At 36.4% G+C, this 13,587-nt stretch overlaps 1 protein-coding gene across 7 annotated transcripts in view; it reads right to left on the bottom strand.

Moving 5' to 3' along the window:
• LOC113070115 (drebrin-like) overlaps nucleotides 1-13,587 on the bottom strand; it is a 76,235-nt gene that overhangs the window by 61,840 nt on the left and 808 nt on the right. The window lies entirely within an intron of this gene.

Below are 13,587 nucleotides of genomic sequence, written 5' to 3'. Positions count from 1 at the left end.
CCAGCAGTTTGTCTCCTGCACATTTGTCAAGGCCACTGCTCTGTTGAGGACTAGGCTATATTAAGGACTTTTGTGAACTTTGTCACCTAGATGATTTTAATAATGTGGCACTTAAATACATTTTTTGGTTTGGTTTAAACGAACCAATCCATTCTAACTGACAGGTGGAAAAATCTGTTTCCCCTTTGCTAAATACATTGATTATGCCTTGTTATTAAGTGGTTATTTCTTTTACTGTGGGGATTGTCGAAAAGGAACCCTGCAATCCTCCAGTGTCCACCAAACCAAAGCACTTCCACGTCCCGACCGTCATGTCAGAATTTATTCATGCCACAACCACCACACCAGAGCCTGTTCAAGTCATGCCTGCCAAACCAAAGCCTTCTTACGTCATACTTCTTTGCGTCCTACTTAAACTAGCAAACACACTTGCACTGCGCCTTGCTTCGCATTGCGCTGGGAGTATTATAGGGCCCTCAGACTAAATTTGAATTTAAGCTAAATTAATACTGCTGTATGGTTAATTAATAATAATCTTATTGCTAAAATGTCAAGTTTTCATTGACTAAAACTAGAGTAAAATACTTTAGGTTTTCTTTGACTAAAACTAAACTAAAATGTTGAGACTTTTAGTTAAATAAAACGTGACTAAAACTAAATAGGATAAAGTTGACTAAATATAATAAAAGCTAACAATGGCAATTAAACTTTGGACTAAGACTAAAATAGAAAATAGCTGACAAAATTAAGCTCATATATACACATATATAAGCTCAGTCTTCAAAACATTAAATGATCTCGTTTCTCCTCCTCTTTAACAGCAGATGACTGATTGTGCCATTTTCTTCACAGACAAAGCTAAAACCATCAACAGTCAGTTCTCCAGTCCACACATACAGGAAATCAAGCCAACCACATACACATACACATAAACTTCTCTCCAGCCATCCAAAATCCTGCCCTCTAGATCCAATCCCCTCAAACCTTCTCAAAGAAATCTCTTCTACACTTTTACCAGCACTCAGACATGTCATCAACACATCTCTTCTTACAGGCATTTGCCAGCATTAAACACTTAACTTGTAGATAGCTACAGACCTGTCTCTCTCCTTCCATTCATAGTGCAAACACTTGAACGAGAACGTTTTCAACTAGGTATCATTATTTATTTCAAAGAATGGCCAATCAGGTTTCAGAAGTGGCCATTCATCTGAGACTAAATTTCTGTCAGCCACTGAAGAATCAGTTATTCTGTCATTCTGCTGGATCTATCTCCCCCTTTTGACACTGTGAATCATCAGATCCTCCTGTCCACCCTTTCATCACTGGGGATCACAGGGAGTACACTTTGCTGGTTTGAATCCTATCTCACAGGTTGGTCTTTCAGGGTGGCCTGGGGAGGGGAGGTATCCAAAGTAGATCAACTGGTCACTGGGGTTCCTCAGGGATCAGTGCTTGGACTCCTCCACTTCCTCTTATACACTACATCACTGGGATCCATTATACAGGCACATGGTTTTTACCACCATGCTGATGACACACAGCTCTATCTTTTATGTCAACCAAATGATCCAGTGGTAGCTACACAGATCACAGGCTGCCTGGTGGACATCTTGTCATGGATGAAAGAACATCACCTTGACCTGGCCAAGTCTGAGCTTCTTGTATTCCCTTCCTCTCCAACTCTACAGGATGATTTCACCATCCAGTTAGGTCATTAACAATTACCCCATCAAGTTCAGTCAGAAATCTTGGTGTAATTTTGATAACCAGCTGACTTACAAAAACCTATTTAAAAAACACTCTAACTTGCAGGTTGGCATTGAGTGCTATATTGTGACCATTTAAACATTCCTCACAACTACAGACTTACTTGGCAAATATACTTCTTATTTTGACTGAGATTCTATGGGATAAGCTATGGATATTACTTATGGGGTAACTTATGGATGTGTCAGAGCAACTGTCAATAAGTTTCGGCTAAAGTATTTATTTGCAAATCTATACATTATTGTGCAAATACATCCTTCATTCCCACTGCTAGTTCTAACAACGTCTCATCTAAAAATGACATTATAATTGGTCTGTGTGAGACAAGCATTCAAAATCAGTTAACCGAAAACAAATGAAAACTAGACTAAATAGGTTATTTTATACATAAGGCCAACAAACACCACTTAACTGAAATTTATATTTTATAATACATATTTAAACATTAAAGAGGTTATGCCATTTAGAGAATTAATATATATTAAAAAAAAAAAAGATTGTAAAATAAATTATTAGTTGATTGGAGGAAATACAAACTCAAAGTATTAAAGGCACAATATGTAAGATTTTTTATTAAAATATCCAAAAACCACTAGAACAATGTTATATATTTTGCTGACTTGTGTACTTACATTATCCCAAATGCTTCGAAGGATGTTTAAATCCAAAGAAATACTTTTTTTTGACTAGGGACACAGACTGTGTCCATAACGTAATTGTGTCGCCTGCCAATGATGTCCCACACCCTCGATTTTCCTGCTTTGTTTTGTAGAAAACATGGAAACACCAAAGACGCATTTAATATGTTTTGTTTTATTAGCCAGGTGATGACTGCACAGAGCAGCATTGTAACAAAACTTTCAAATGTATCTATTGTGATAAAACTGCACTACACTGCAGTATGTTAAAAAATCATTAGCTCATCCTTTAACATGATTTCTTCTGAGTCCTATCCAACTGCGTCGGCTCTGGGTATGAAGACCCCATGTTTCCACACTCTTCATCTATTTTGCATGTGTGCCCTCTATCTTTAAAAATGACACTATTTATTTTGCCTTTAAATAGTTACGTTATTTTTCATTAAACTCTGAAAATATACATTTCCAAATTCCTATTTGTAAAACAGGGAAAACAAGGGAGGTATGAATAAATAATAATAATAATAATAATAATAAAAGCAACCATTTGAAGACACTGCAATGTAAAACACAGTTAACCTTCTTAGGTAATGATTGTACTGTACATCTTAAAATAAAAAAAAATTTGAAATCCCATTTTGCTTATTTATACATTATTTACAAAACACTGGACAACAGAGTGCAATATATGGTTGCACATCAGTGATAAAAGTAGGAATATCCCACATCAAATGAGGCACTGATTTTTTATTTTATTTAACTTTTAGTACCTAAAGAACTACAAGCATTCAAATACTCATTTATGTATATTCATGTTTCTGTGATATTTAAATTCTGGCACAGTTAGAGTGCAGCTTTCTGGATCAATAGCTTCAGCTGAGGCTTTCTGAATGCAATTCAACATTTGCCCTGCTGCACTATGGATGTGGGGAAATAAATATGTCCCCAATTCCCTAATCCCCTGTCACAGAATATATCCTATTCCTCTTAAATTTAACGCCAAGAAGACCAAAACCAGTAGTACAAATCACTTGAGATATAGCCATATGGTTAAATGATCTATAAAAAAAAAAAAAATTAAATATAAAAAAAACCTTTCCTGATCTGAACCCATTTCATTATGATTTGGATGAGATGACATAAAAACGGTTCTATCATCTCTGCATAAATGTTTTAATAAGGACTAAGCTAATTCTCCCGGAAGCTCCAAAGAACATGACCAAAATGGAAAAATTAATCAAATACATTTAGCATGTTTTTTTTTTTTTCTTTTTTTGTTTTTTTTTTACAGTGTCATTCCTGCAAATTTGGGGACTTGTGTAAATCTGTGTCCCTAATTCTCTGAGATTTATAGAGATTTCAGTGTTCAGCGACTTGGACTCCTTTCAATGGCAGGTACAGAGCCAACAGGTAGTGTACAAAACCAACTGCAATTGGTCTAAATTTACTCATGTACTGGTTCCAAATGTTTTGGTCGCTATCTTGTCCCTCCAGGCTGGGAGCCTGTCTGGCCTCCTGTTTGTTTGAATACATAGCCTGGAGCCTGCCTGCCAAAATGTGCCCTTTAGACAAACTGTGCCCTCTCAATATGGTGAGTGAGTCCAAGACCTTGATTTAATGAGTTGAATCATCAAGAGATAGACTGGAGCCATATGTCTTTGAATACTGTTAATGTTTTTCTTTTTCTTTTTTCACTGTACATTTTGTACAACACTATGCATTTCAATTTTCATGGTTGACATAAAAAAAAATGTATAGTTAGTATGTGCAGACAAATAAACTATCAGTGAGGGAATTACACTTTGAAATCCTATAAAATTTCTAAAAATTTGTAGCTATGCCTATTTGTCTACAACAACTATCACATAACTAACTAAAAAAAAAAAAAGAACTAACAAAAAAAAAGCCACTGTGGTGAGGTTGCCCCTATTTTATGCCATTTTGAATACTGCCTTTCATGCAGTGTGTAATTTAGCTGTATATGAATGTAAGGGATCTGCAAAGTTGTAAAGCCGAAAGTACACAAATAAAGTTATTGTCTCCCAAACTAAATAAATGACTCTGAACAACTTGAAACGAGTCATCAGTAATTCAAATCCCACTTCCTTGATGTCACAGGGTAACACATTTCCACAATGCCCCCTATATATTCTACAAACATAATGTCGAGAAGATGGTGTGAAAGTAAATTCATTTAATTTAACTTCCAAATGATGAGGCTGCAAAGAATCAATGGTTATTTTTTTTTTTTCAACTGTACCACAGCAGTACAACCTCAGTCCTTTTTATTGTTTGGATGTTACTCTCGGCTGCTTCTTTCATCTTGGGGAGTTCAATGCAGGATTCACAAAATGCTTGCCCTTGAAAGATGGCTCAGTACACTGTTTATTTGGACCAGCTGGCTTCACTGAATCACAACCTGTAAATATGATGAATAATAAATGTTTATTTTTTCAATCAAGCGTTCAAAGTAACCATGGCAATGGGGGCATCGTTTCCAACAAACGCTGTATACGGTAGACCGATCACAACAGACTGGGCCATCTGACCAATCAAAGCAGAGTAGGCTCACGGAAAGGAGGGGTTTAGAGAGACTGAATCCTAGAACTGCTTTAAATTGTTTGAGAATCATTGAAAAATGAAGTGATACTAAATGCATATTTTGAGAAAACAAAAGCGTTTTTGACCTTGCATGCATGTAAACCTATTGTAGGAAACTCTCCTAGAAGAACCTTAAAATGGCATAAAAGAGGCAATTTAAATAGCTAAAACTGCTAGTTTGTGTTTTTCAGAGCACATTTAGGAATTTGTGATCCTTAAACCCCCTATATCAGCTGACAAGTAAGCAAACTCTCATTGCAGGATAATAGAGAATGTCAGTGTGAACGAGAGCAAGGCTTAGCACACAGCCAGATGGACTTCACAGGGGCAATTGGAGCTGACTGCGATGCCTGCCTCCACTCACAACTGCACTAAACTACAACTAATCTGAAACCAAATATCAATATTCAGTGAAATTTCAAAACTGTATTATATTATAGGATGACCACCAGCATTAACATTTAAAATATTACTATTTAAAGATAACTTCAAAACTCTAAACATGCAACAACTTACTTAAATATCAGTTAATGTTTATAATAACAGGGCAAATAAGGCATTTAGCAAATTTGTCTCTCATTTGCTCCGCCATAGGAAACGTCTTCAAAGATAAAAGGCTCCTTACGATGGCATTCGGATTCAAAGCCCACCTCTCCTCCCCTGTCTCAGATAGTTCTGAGCTTTCAACTGACACCCACGCTAAGCAAATCATTTCCCATAAATCCCTGAGCCTCATCCACTAACATGAGCCTGGTCCCTGTCAGAGACATAAATAAACATTTTCAAAAAGGATTAGAGCACATTTTTCAGCACAGATTTCAACTGTTGCCATTACGACCAGCTCTCAGCTTAAAATAAAATATTCCAAAATAGAATTCAGGGCAGAAAACTGAAAATGTCCATGAAAAAAAATCTAACAAAATGAATACACTCAAAATAATTTTTCATATCTTCATCAGTGCTCACTGAGAACTGAGTGTATGATTTCTGAAAGAGATCTGCTCTACATGGAAGGACTAGAACTCAGTATGCATTTCATATCTCAAATTCAGACTACATAGACCACAAAAGTTCTCACTCAGTCAGATAATTTCCAGAAATGTCATAGACACTTGACATTTTAAGTGAGGAAAGACGATAATAGAGCTTCAACTGGTGCAGATGGTTATCGACTACCCATTGAGAGCCTATAGCAAGATGAATGACCTTGAATGAAGAACAACTCTAAAAATAGATCCAATCTCAGTAATGCAATGAAGTCCAACTAAAGGAGCAACAAGCACATTTATGGAGTCAATTTTGTAGCTCGCTTTCCTGACAATTTACTACAGCTTGTCTGATGCATGACAGTAATTAGTATTTTTTTAATGGAAAAAGTGACGCACAAGATGTATTTTTATCATTTGAGCTGAGAGTGTTAATTTTGTAGAGATCAAACACTAATCAACACCTTCAAGACATTCAGTAAGCATGTGATAATGTACAGTCATCCAGACACTACAGATACAAGGAGAACTTTTCCGTAGACTAAAAAAAATGATTATCTCTTCATTCGACCAAACTTCTGTTACATAATCTGGGCAAATTGTGCTCATGTCAATTTGAATAGAGACAAAGTTTATGCTATTTTGCTAGTCTATTTCTAAGAGCTGTTGCCAACGATGCACTTATATTGCTCTGAATAAAAGTATTTTTTTAAATTTTTAAAGCATGTTTGGCTGTTTAATAATTGAAAATAAAAAATCTATATATAATGAAAAATACAAAAAACAAAAAAATTATATATTCACTTAGACCTACTTAGTAAAGTAAACTACTTTAAGGTAATGTTTTAACAGGGCTGAAGGAAATGTATGAACAATTAGTTACTTATTTCCAAGATCCATGTCCTGTCAACTGCTTTAGTTGAAGAATTACAGAATAAACAGAGAATTAAACCATCACAAATATTCAGCAGGGTTTTTTTTTCACGGCTAAAATTAGACCAACTATCAAAACTGAAAAGAATGGATAGACCAATTCCAAATGACAAAGAACTTTTTGATGTGGGGAAGTCAGTAGCTGTTAACAAAGGGAAACTGGGTTTCCTGATGGGAAGTTTCATCTGGTCAGAACCCAGTGGGATCTCGCTCTCTGACAACTCATTTTTGTCCAATGAAATTCTGGATAAATCTTCCTTTGTCAATGTCAACTCACCATATGATTAAACAGGTCTGGAGGCCTTTTTGGAGCTTTCAAGCATTTGGGGTTGAAGCTTTTCGGTAGTAAATTTATCACCAGTGGATATATTTCAAGCATTTAATTTATTGGTGCATGCAAAACACATTAGCGGAGTTGTTATCATCCAAGTATGATCTCATGGTACTGTCTATCGTCCTTGTCAAGATGTAAAAGTGCTGTATCAGCATAATCATCCTAATCACTGTTTACTGGTTTCTCAACTATGCAGTTAATCCAGTGAAATAGCACTTCCAAAGAAGGTACTGCTAGAAGTTCAGCCACATGGCAAACCGCAAGGAAGAACATTTGAGAAGAATCACTCACATCAGCTTATACCTTTCTTAAACATTGTATAAACAAAATTTGGTGATATGTCCATAAATAATAATTTTATGAAACTTTATGGCCATTAATGTTCTCCAGTGTAGAAGTTAAAACACCTGGAGAAACAATATGATAGTTCCACAAGACCATATGACATTATCTTTGTTCCACATTCTAGTGTGCAAGCCAAAGCACATTATTTTTGCCAAAACAATCATACGATTTGTCCATTGTTATCACCTCCATGTGGTGCTTCTGCCTGTTGAGGTTCCGACAACATAAACTAGTAAATCAACAGTTTACCACCATTAAAAGTCATTAGCTGAAATCACAATGAAACCACAACCAACACAGCCAGAGCAAAAACATTTTTCAGTCTTGTTTCATGTCCAGTAGTTTAAATATCGAATCACATTGGCTGAGGTTATGAAAACAAAGTTCTACTATTCTTAACAGCTCTTAAAAATGTGGACAGCCATACAACTTGAGAATTTGTCGAATGGATCTTATCACCGTTCTGATGTAGACATGTTTGCACTTCTGTAATGTCAAGGGTCAAGAGCCAGGCAAGGGGGCTGTCTTTGTTATTAATATATGCACTCTAAAGGTGAGTCCACGAAAAAATAGACAACCATGGTCTGAATCAGCTGCCTTTCACAAACAGCCCTAGAAGAGAGAAGCCAAGAGAGAAGCAAAAGTATCATCAACCCACACAGCACACCACTATGTCTGGAAACTGATAACACTGCATTTGTACTTTGAACTGTTATTCTTACTAGCCTTTCCAAAAAAAGAGCGTGGCTTCATTAAAGATCAGTTTTCAATCTAACCAAACATTTTTTAAGAGAACCACATGTGACTCATATCCTCCCCTTCCAATGGTTATTTGTCAAGCTTTTAAATAAAAAGACCCAAGTACTTGGAAATACAGTGAGATCACAGCTTTAGACCTGAAACATCCTATATGTAAATACTTATAAACTTATTTCATGCATCATTACATTCCAAAATGTTGTCAGTCTGCAATGCATAATGCTATTTATTATTTTTTTTTTTTTTTTATGTTTTAGCATTCCCACAAGGGGTGTTGTAATGGCTTTTAGCGTAAATGTCTTGTACATTTAGAGTGTCAATGATCCATTTGAGAGATAGGTGGTGGTAATGCACTTATAAGTCTGCAATCCGCCATAAAGCAAGAAGAAGAAGATGTCACATGCAGGCTGTTGAGAATGTTCTCAGGACAGTTCGGACATTGTGGTGAATCAAAGGAAAAAACACTATAAATACTGTACAGTTTCTTGCACAGACCAATCTTTTTGTGTCTTTGCACCTCAATGTATCTTCACGAGCTGCAGGGTTTAATTTGGTTTTGTTTGTGTGTTTTGTTTTGTTTTTTACCATCAAAGCTGTGATTCCCTTAAACTTCCATTATATGACTGACAGACTGAAAAACTACAGTTGTATTTTTCTACTGAAAATACAAAGTCACTTAAATCTTGCCCTAGGGGTAAGCAAATAAACATTTGGGGATGCCCTAGGGGTAAGCAAATAAACATCAAATTTTAATTTCGGGGTGAACTATCCCTTTAACATAGGTATTTGCTTCCACCAGACAAATGCAACCACGTACATTCAACTAGTCCAGAAGTCTCATGTGTAGCATTAAGAAGTTCAATTCATTTTAGTAAACCGTTTTATTTGCACATCTTTTGTGGGAAATATTTACTTAAAATGCCGCTGTTCGTCACTACGTTTTTGAAACATTTCCGTACTTTAGTGCAATTCATTCTTTATAAATATATTGTAAAATTAAGCTACATTTCTTGTTGTCAGCCAAATTTACATGTTGTTATGCAAAACATGAGATATTTACTCTGATTATGGAATTAAATAATAGCATCTTCAGTGTTCATCTTCAATTCTACAGTTATGTCTACGTCTACATTTTCAGTGTAGTTATCTACTTTTGGTTAGTAGCTTGCAGCTATTTTAATAAGGGCAACTCGACTGTAGTTGAACTACCATAAGTTTTTATATATATATATATATATATATATATATATGTTGAGTAGCTTGTCTCTTGAAAAGATGCAGCTGTAATGTAGCTTCCCCAGCACTGGTTTGGAAACATAAATGACTTGATGATTAATATAGTGACTTGATGCAGAAGGAATGCAGGCATCAGACTGTGGGACTCTAGAGAGATAAAATCCCTCCAGGTGACGTTAAGGTCTGGACTTCACACCACACTTTTAGGGAAATTGTAACATTTTATAGAGTCTGGTAGAACTGTGAATTTCCCGTCCTCTCTGTGGTTTCACTGGCATTTCTTGGCAGCCAAATTCAAACGGAAGAGTTGTCTCTGAGGCTCTCATGTGCTTTCTTTGTGCTCAGAAGACCTCAATAAAAACCAAAAAGACTTGAGCTCAGCTGAAAGAGCAGATTTCATCTAGCTTAAGAGGCAGTGGTTATATTTTGATGGAAAGAAATACAAGCTGCAGTGCTCTAGTTTGACACTAGAGACATCTGATATCTGTGGAATCAACTTTTTGAAAATCAAACCACAAGGAAGAAAATCTACAAGATGAGATCTCTTGAATCTCTCATTTAGAAGGCAATGAGAATTTCATTAAAATAAATATACTTTTTTTTCTCTCTCAAGAGAACCACTATGATAACATCACAAGTGTCACCTCAGAGTTTCAGAAGAGATATCAGCCTAAGAAACCATAGCTACAGAGAAAAAGTCAGCAAAAAAGGTCCCATCAGTTTTTTCCAGGTCTGAATCACAGAGACCAACATTAGATTTCCTGAGAAATTAACAAGCAATAAATTATTCTTCTGAGAAGAAACCAAGCTCTGGAGTTGCTAGGATGACACTTCTAAATGTTAAAGGGATAGTCATCATATATTCACCCTCATGTCATTAGAAACCTGTATAACTTACTTTCTTCTGTGAAAAATGTATCTGTACTAAAAGTTCTCTACTGGAATTTGCTGTAAACACTATAATGGATCTTTGCAATATTTAAAATCGAGTAACTTGCATAAAAACATCATTCAGTAGATCGGTAAGAACTGTGTTCTTCCTGCCTTTTGCTACTGTAGTGTTTACACAAGACATCCTGTGCCGTGATGCCCTGCAATGCGATTTTGTCCCCACAAATCTCCAACAGCACTCAAGTAAAAGGAAACAGCATACACAGGACCATCACTGCTGCAACGCTGCAAAATAACTATCCACTGAAATCAACAAATCTAAACATTTTTCTAGAGGGGTGACGGATATGGTTTTTGACACTGGCCGATGCAGATATTTAGAAATCAGGGAAGCCGATGGCTGATGTTTGGCCAATTTTCTTTTTTTTTGCCCATTTACCTCATAAAAGCGAGTTCAAGCTAATTTATTCTTGCAGTGCAATAGTGAAAAAAAAGGAAAGATTTCACACATATCACACAGCCTGCTGCTCCTAGCTGTTTAAGAGTGTACTGGCAATGAGTGATGACATCGTAGTGGATATTGTCAAACCTACGCACACATTTCATGAAAAAAAAAAAAAAAAAAAAAAAACATTAATGTTATAATAATATATATGTAATAATATATAGTGTTTCTACTTTAACATGCAAATGACTTGTTGCACTTATGAATATGATAACTTTGCGGCATCAGTTCTTTTAGGGTAAAACTTAACGGGCTGTTTTGCCCCACCATAAGCTGAAGCTGTGTGTGAACCATAGACAGTAAAAGAAATGGGCACAGTGACCCCATTGGAATCAACGGAGACAAGTGAAGTCAATTAGAAGCACGCACTTCCTGGGGGTCGAGCATACTGCGCAGACTCAAACTGAGCTTGATGACGTAGATATCACGTGAGCAACCTGTAAGTCTTCTAACCGCTGTGCCAAGAGAAATCTGAATCACCCACAGAATCTTGCAGAGAAGGCGAGCGTGAACAGGAGTAAATTTTGGTAAGTATTCTAATTAATTATCTCTCTTGACTTTATGCCTCCACGTCCCCCCCCCACCCCCCCCCCAATAGCCTGCGAGCTTTTCCTCCTGTCCATACGGTAATTTCTCTACTGTACGACAGAGAGTCGCAGGTTATGATGCAATCGTTAGCCTATTTTTTACAAAATCTGCTTCTACGGGACCATAACGTAAGATACAAGGTAATGGAGCCTTTTATACATTTTCGTGTTTCTTTAGAAATAATTAATGGACAAATGGAGTCTTTAAACGCCTCAGATGTAAAGTTATTCACTGTCAAAGTGATGCCAAAATGAATGGGAGTCAATGGAATGCTAACAGCAGGTGGGGGTCCACTAGCCAATGGCGGCGCCCAGGGCTGCTTCAATAAAATATGAAACCCTGCCCCCCTGGTGTGAACCAACCTCTACTGCAGAGTATGAGCTGTTCTATCTTTCACGCATCCTCAGAGGGAATTCCGCAACAACGCTTAGCTGCCCTGCCGGTGTGCCTGCCTATAAACCGGCCTAATTTGCAGCACAATCGGCCGATGCTGATTAATTAAAAAAAAAAATGCCAAAAATCGTCTGATTAATCAGTCGCACTCTAAACTGAACCCCTTTACAGAATCATGGACACATGAAAAATTTAAAGACCCAACAGGAGGTAAGGAATGGGGGAATCGAAAACCTTGTTAAAGCAAACCAGAATCCCAAGCAGCACTTAAAGAGCTGACATACAGTGACCGGTGACCAGAAGATACTCCACTAGCTTCACTAGCTTGTACATTCTACATAATTATTCTTGAAGACATCATCAGGTCTGAAGATCACACATCCATATGCTTTCTTGCAGATCAGCTATGCGAACATTCTTTGCAACAATTCTTGTATGATATTTGAGAGTACTCAATATCTGATTTCTAACTCTATCCCACCTGGCTTGATATCACTTTTCCTTGCCCAACTTCAAAGTCCTGTCTTTTCTAAACCCTAAGGGTCTCCAGTCCACACATCAAAATCCTTTTAAAGAAGGATTATGGCTCTATATCCCAGAATCCATCCTCCCACCTTACACGACAATTTGATTTCCATGTCCGATGCGCCTCAGCAGGTTTGGATACTTCATCTTTGAATCCTACCTTGAGGTACGGTTGGAACTGAATGGTGGTAAGTAAAGAGTAGATGACCCTGTGGGCTTGACCTCATCTTTTAAACACAGAGTTTGCCTTATGAGAAGCTCAACAGCACAGTATTGGCTGTATTGCAACGCCACATGGATGAATACCGGAAAGAGGAATGCGAGTTAACTCAAACAAGGACAGCCGCACTGTCAATTCAATTCTTTTATTTTATATATATATATAAATATATTACTTTTTGCTAAATTAGGGGAGGAGAATTTGAGAATTATTCATATGGATCATTTGGTTTAATTCAATGGTTAATGGCAATAATGATATTTAGAAAGTAGGGTAGTCGATGACCAATATAATATTGAAATGAAATAGATGAAATATTTTAATAAAGTTAAATATTGACAAATTTCAATTGATACAATTCACAATGCAATACATATGTCATTAGCTACTTTACGCTGCATCACAATATCGAAATTAGACAGTGATTCAAACTGCTTCTACAATAATTAAACTTTTTAAAATGCTATGAATGAACACATGAGATCCTGGAATAGTGATGTAATGGAAAATACTGTGAGGAAAAAAAATACTATGGTACAAAAATATAAAAATATTATTATTTTAGATGCATTTAAAAAGTGTCGAAATAATTCATTCAAATTATTCATAAGAAGGTTGTGAGTAGATTTTAAAACGGACATTGTTAACTTGCAAGCCGAGACTCAACTGGCCAATACTGATTATCTCGAAGAGTCCAAATATCAGCCAGTTGATCAATATATTGCTTTTTCTCTACAAGTCATAACACATCATACATTCAGGGTCAGAGTATCCTGCTTTGCATATATCGAGAGAGAAAAAAGCTAACAATTTCTGAAAATAATCCAAACCAAACTTCTAGGCTGGGCTGCTGAATCAACACT

This window comes from Carassius auratus, unplaced genomic scaffold (genome assembly GCF_003368295.1).
Source record: "Carassius auratus strain Wakin unplaced genomic scaffold, ASM336829v1 scaf_tig00002951, whole genome shotgun sequence".
Taxonomy (NCBI): Eukaryota; Metazoa; Chordata; class Actinopteri; order Cypriniformes; family Cyprinidae; genus Carassius; species Carassius auratus.
Note: the sequence above shows the minus strand (reverse complement) of the source record. Positions and strands in the feature narration are given on the sequence as shown.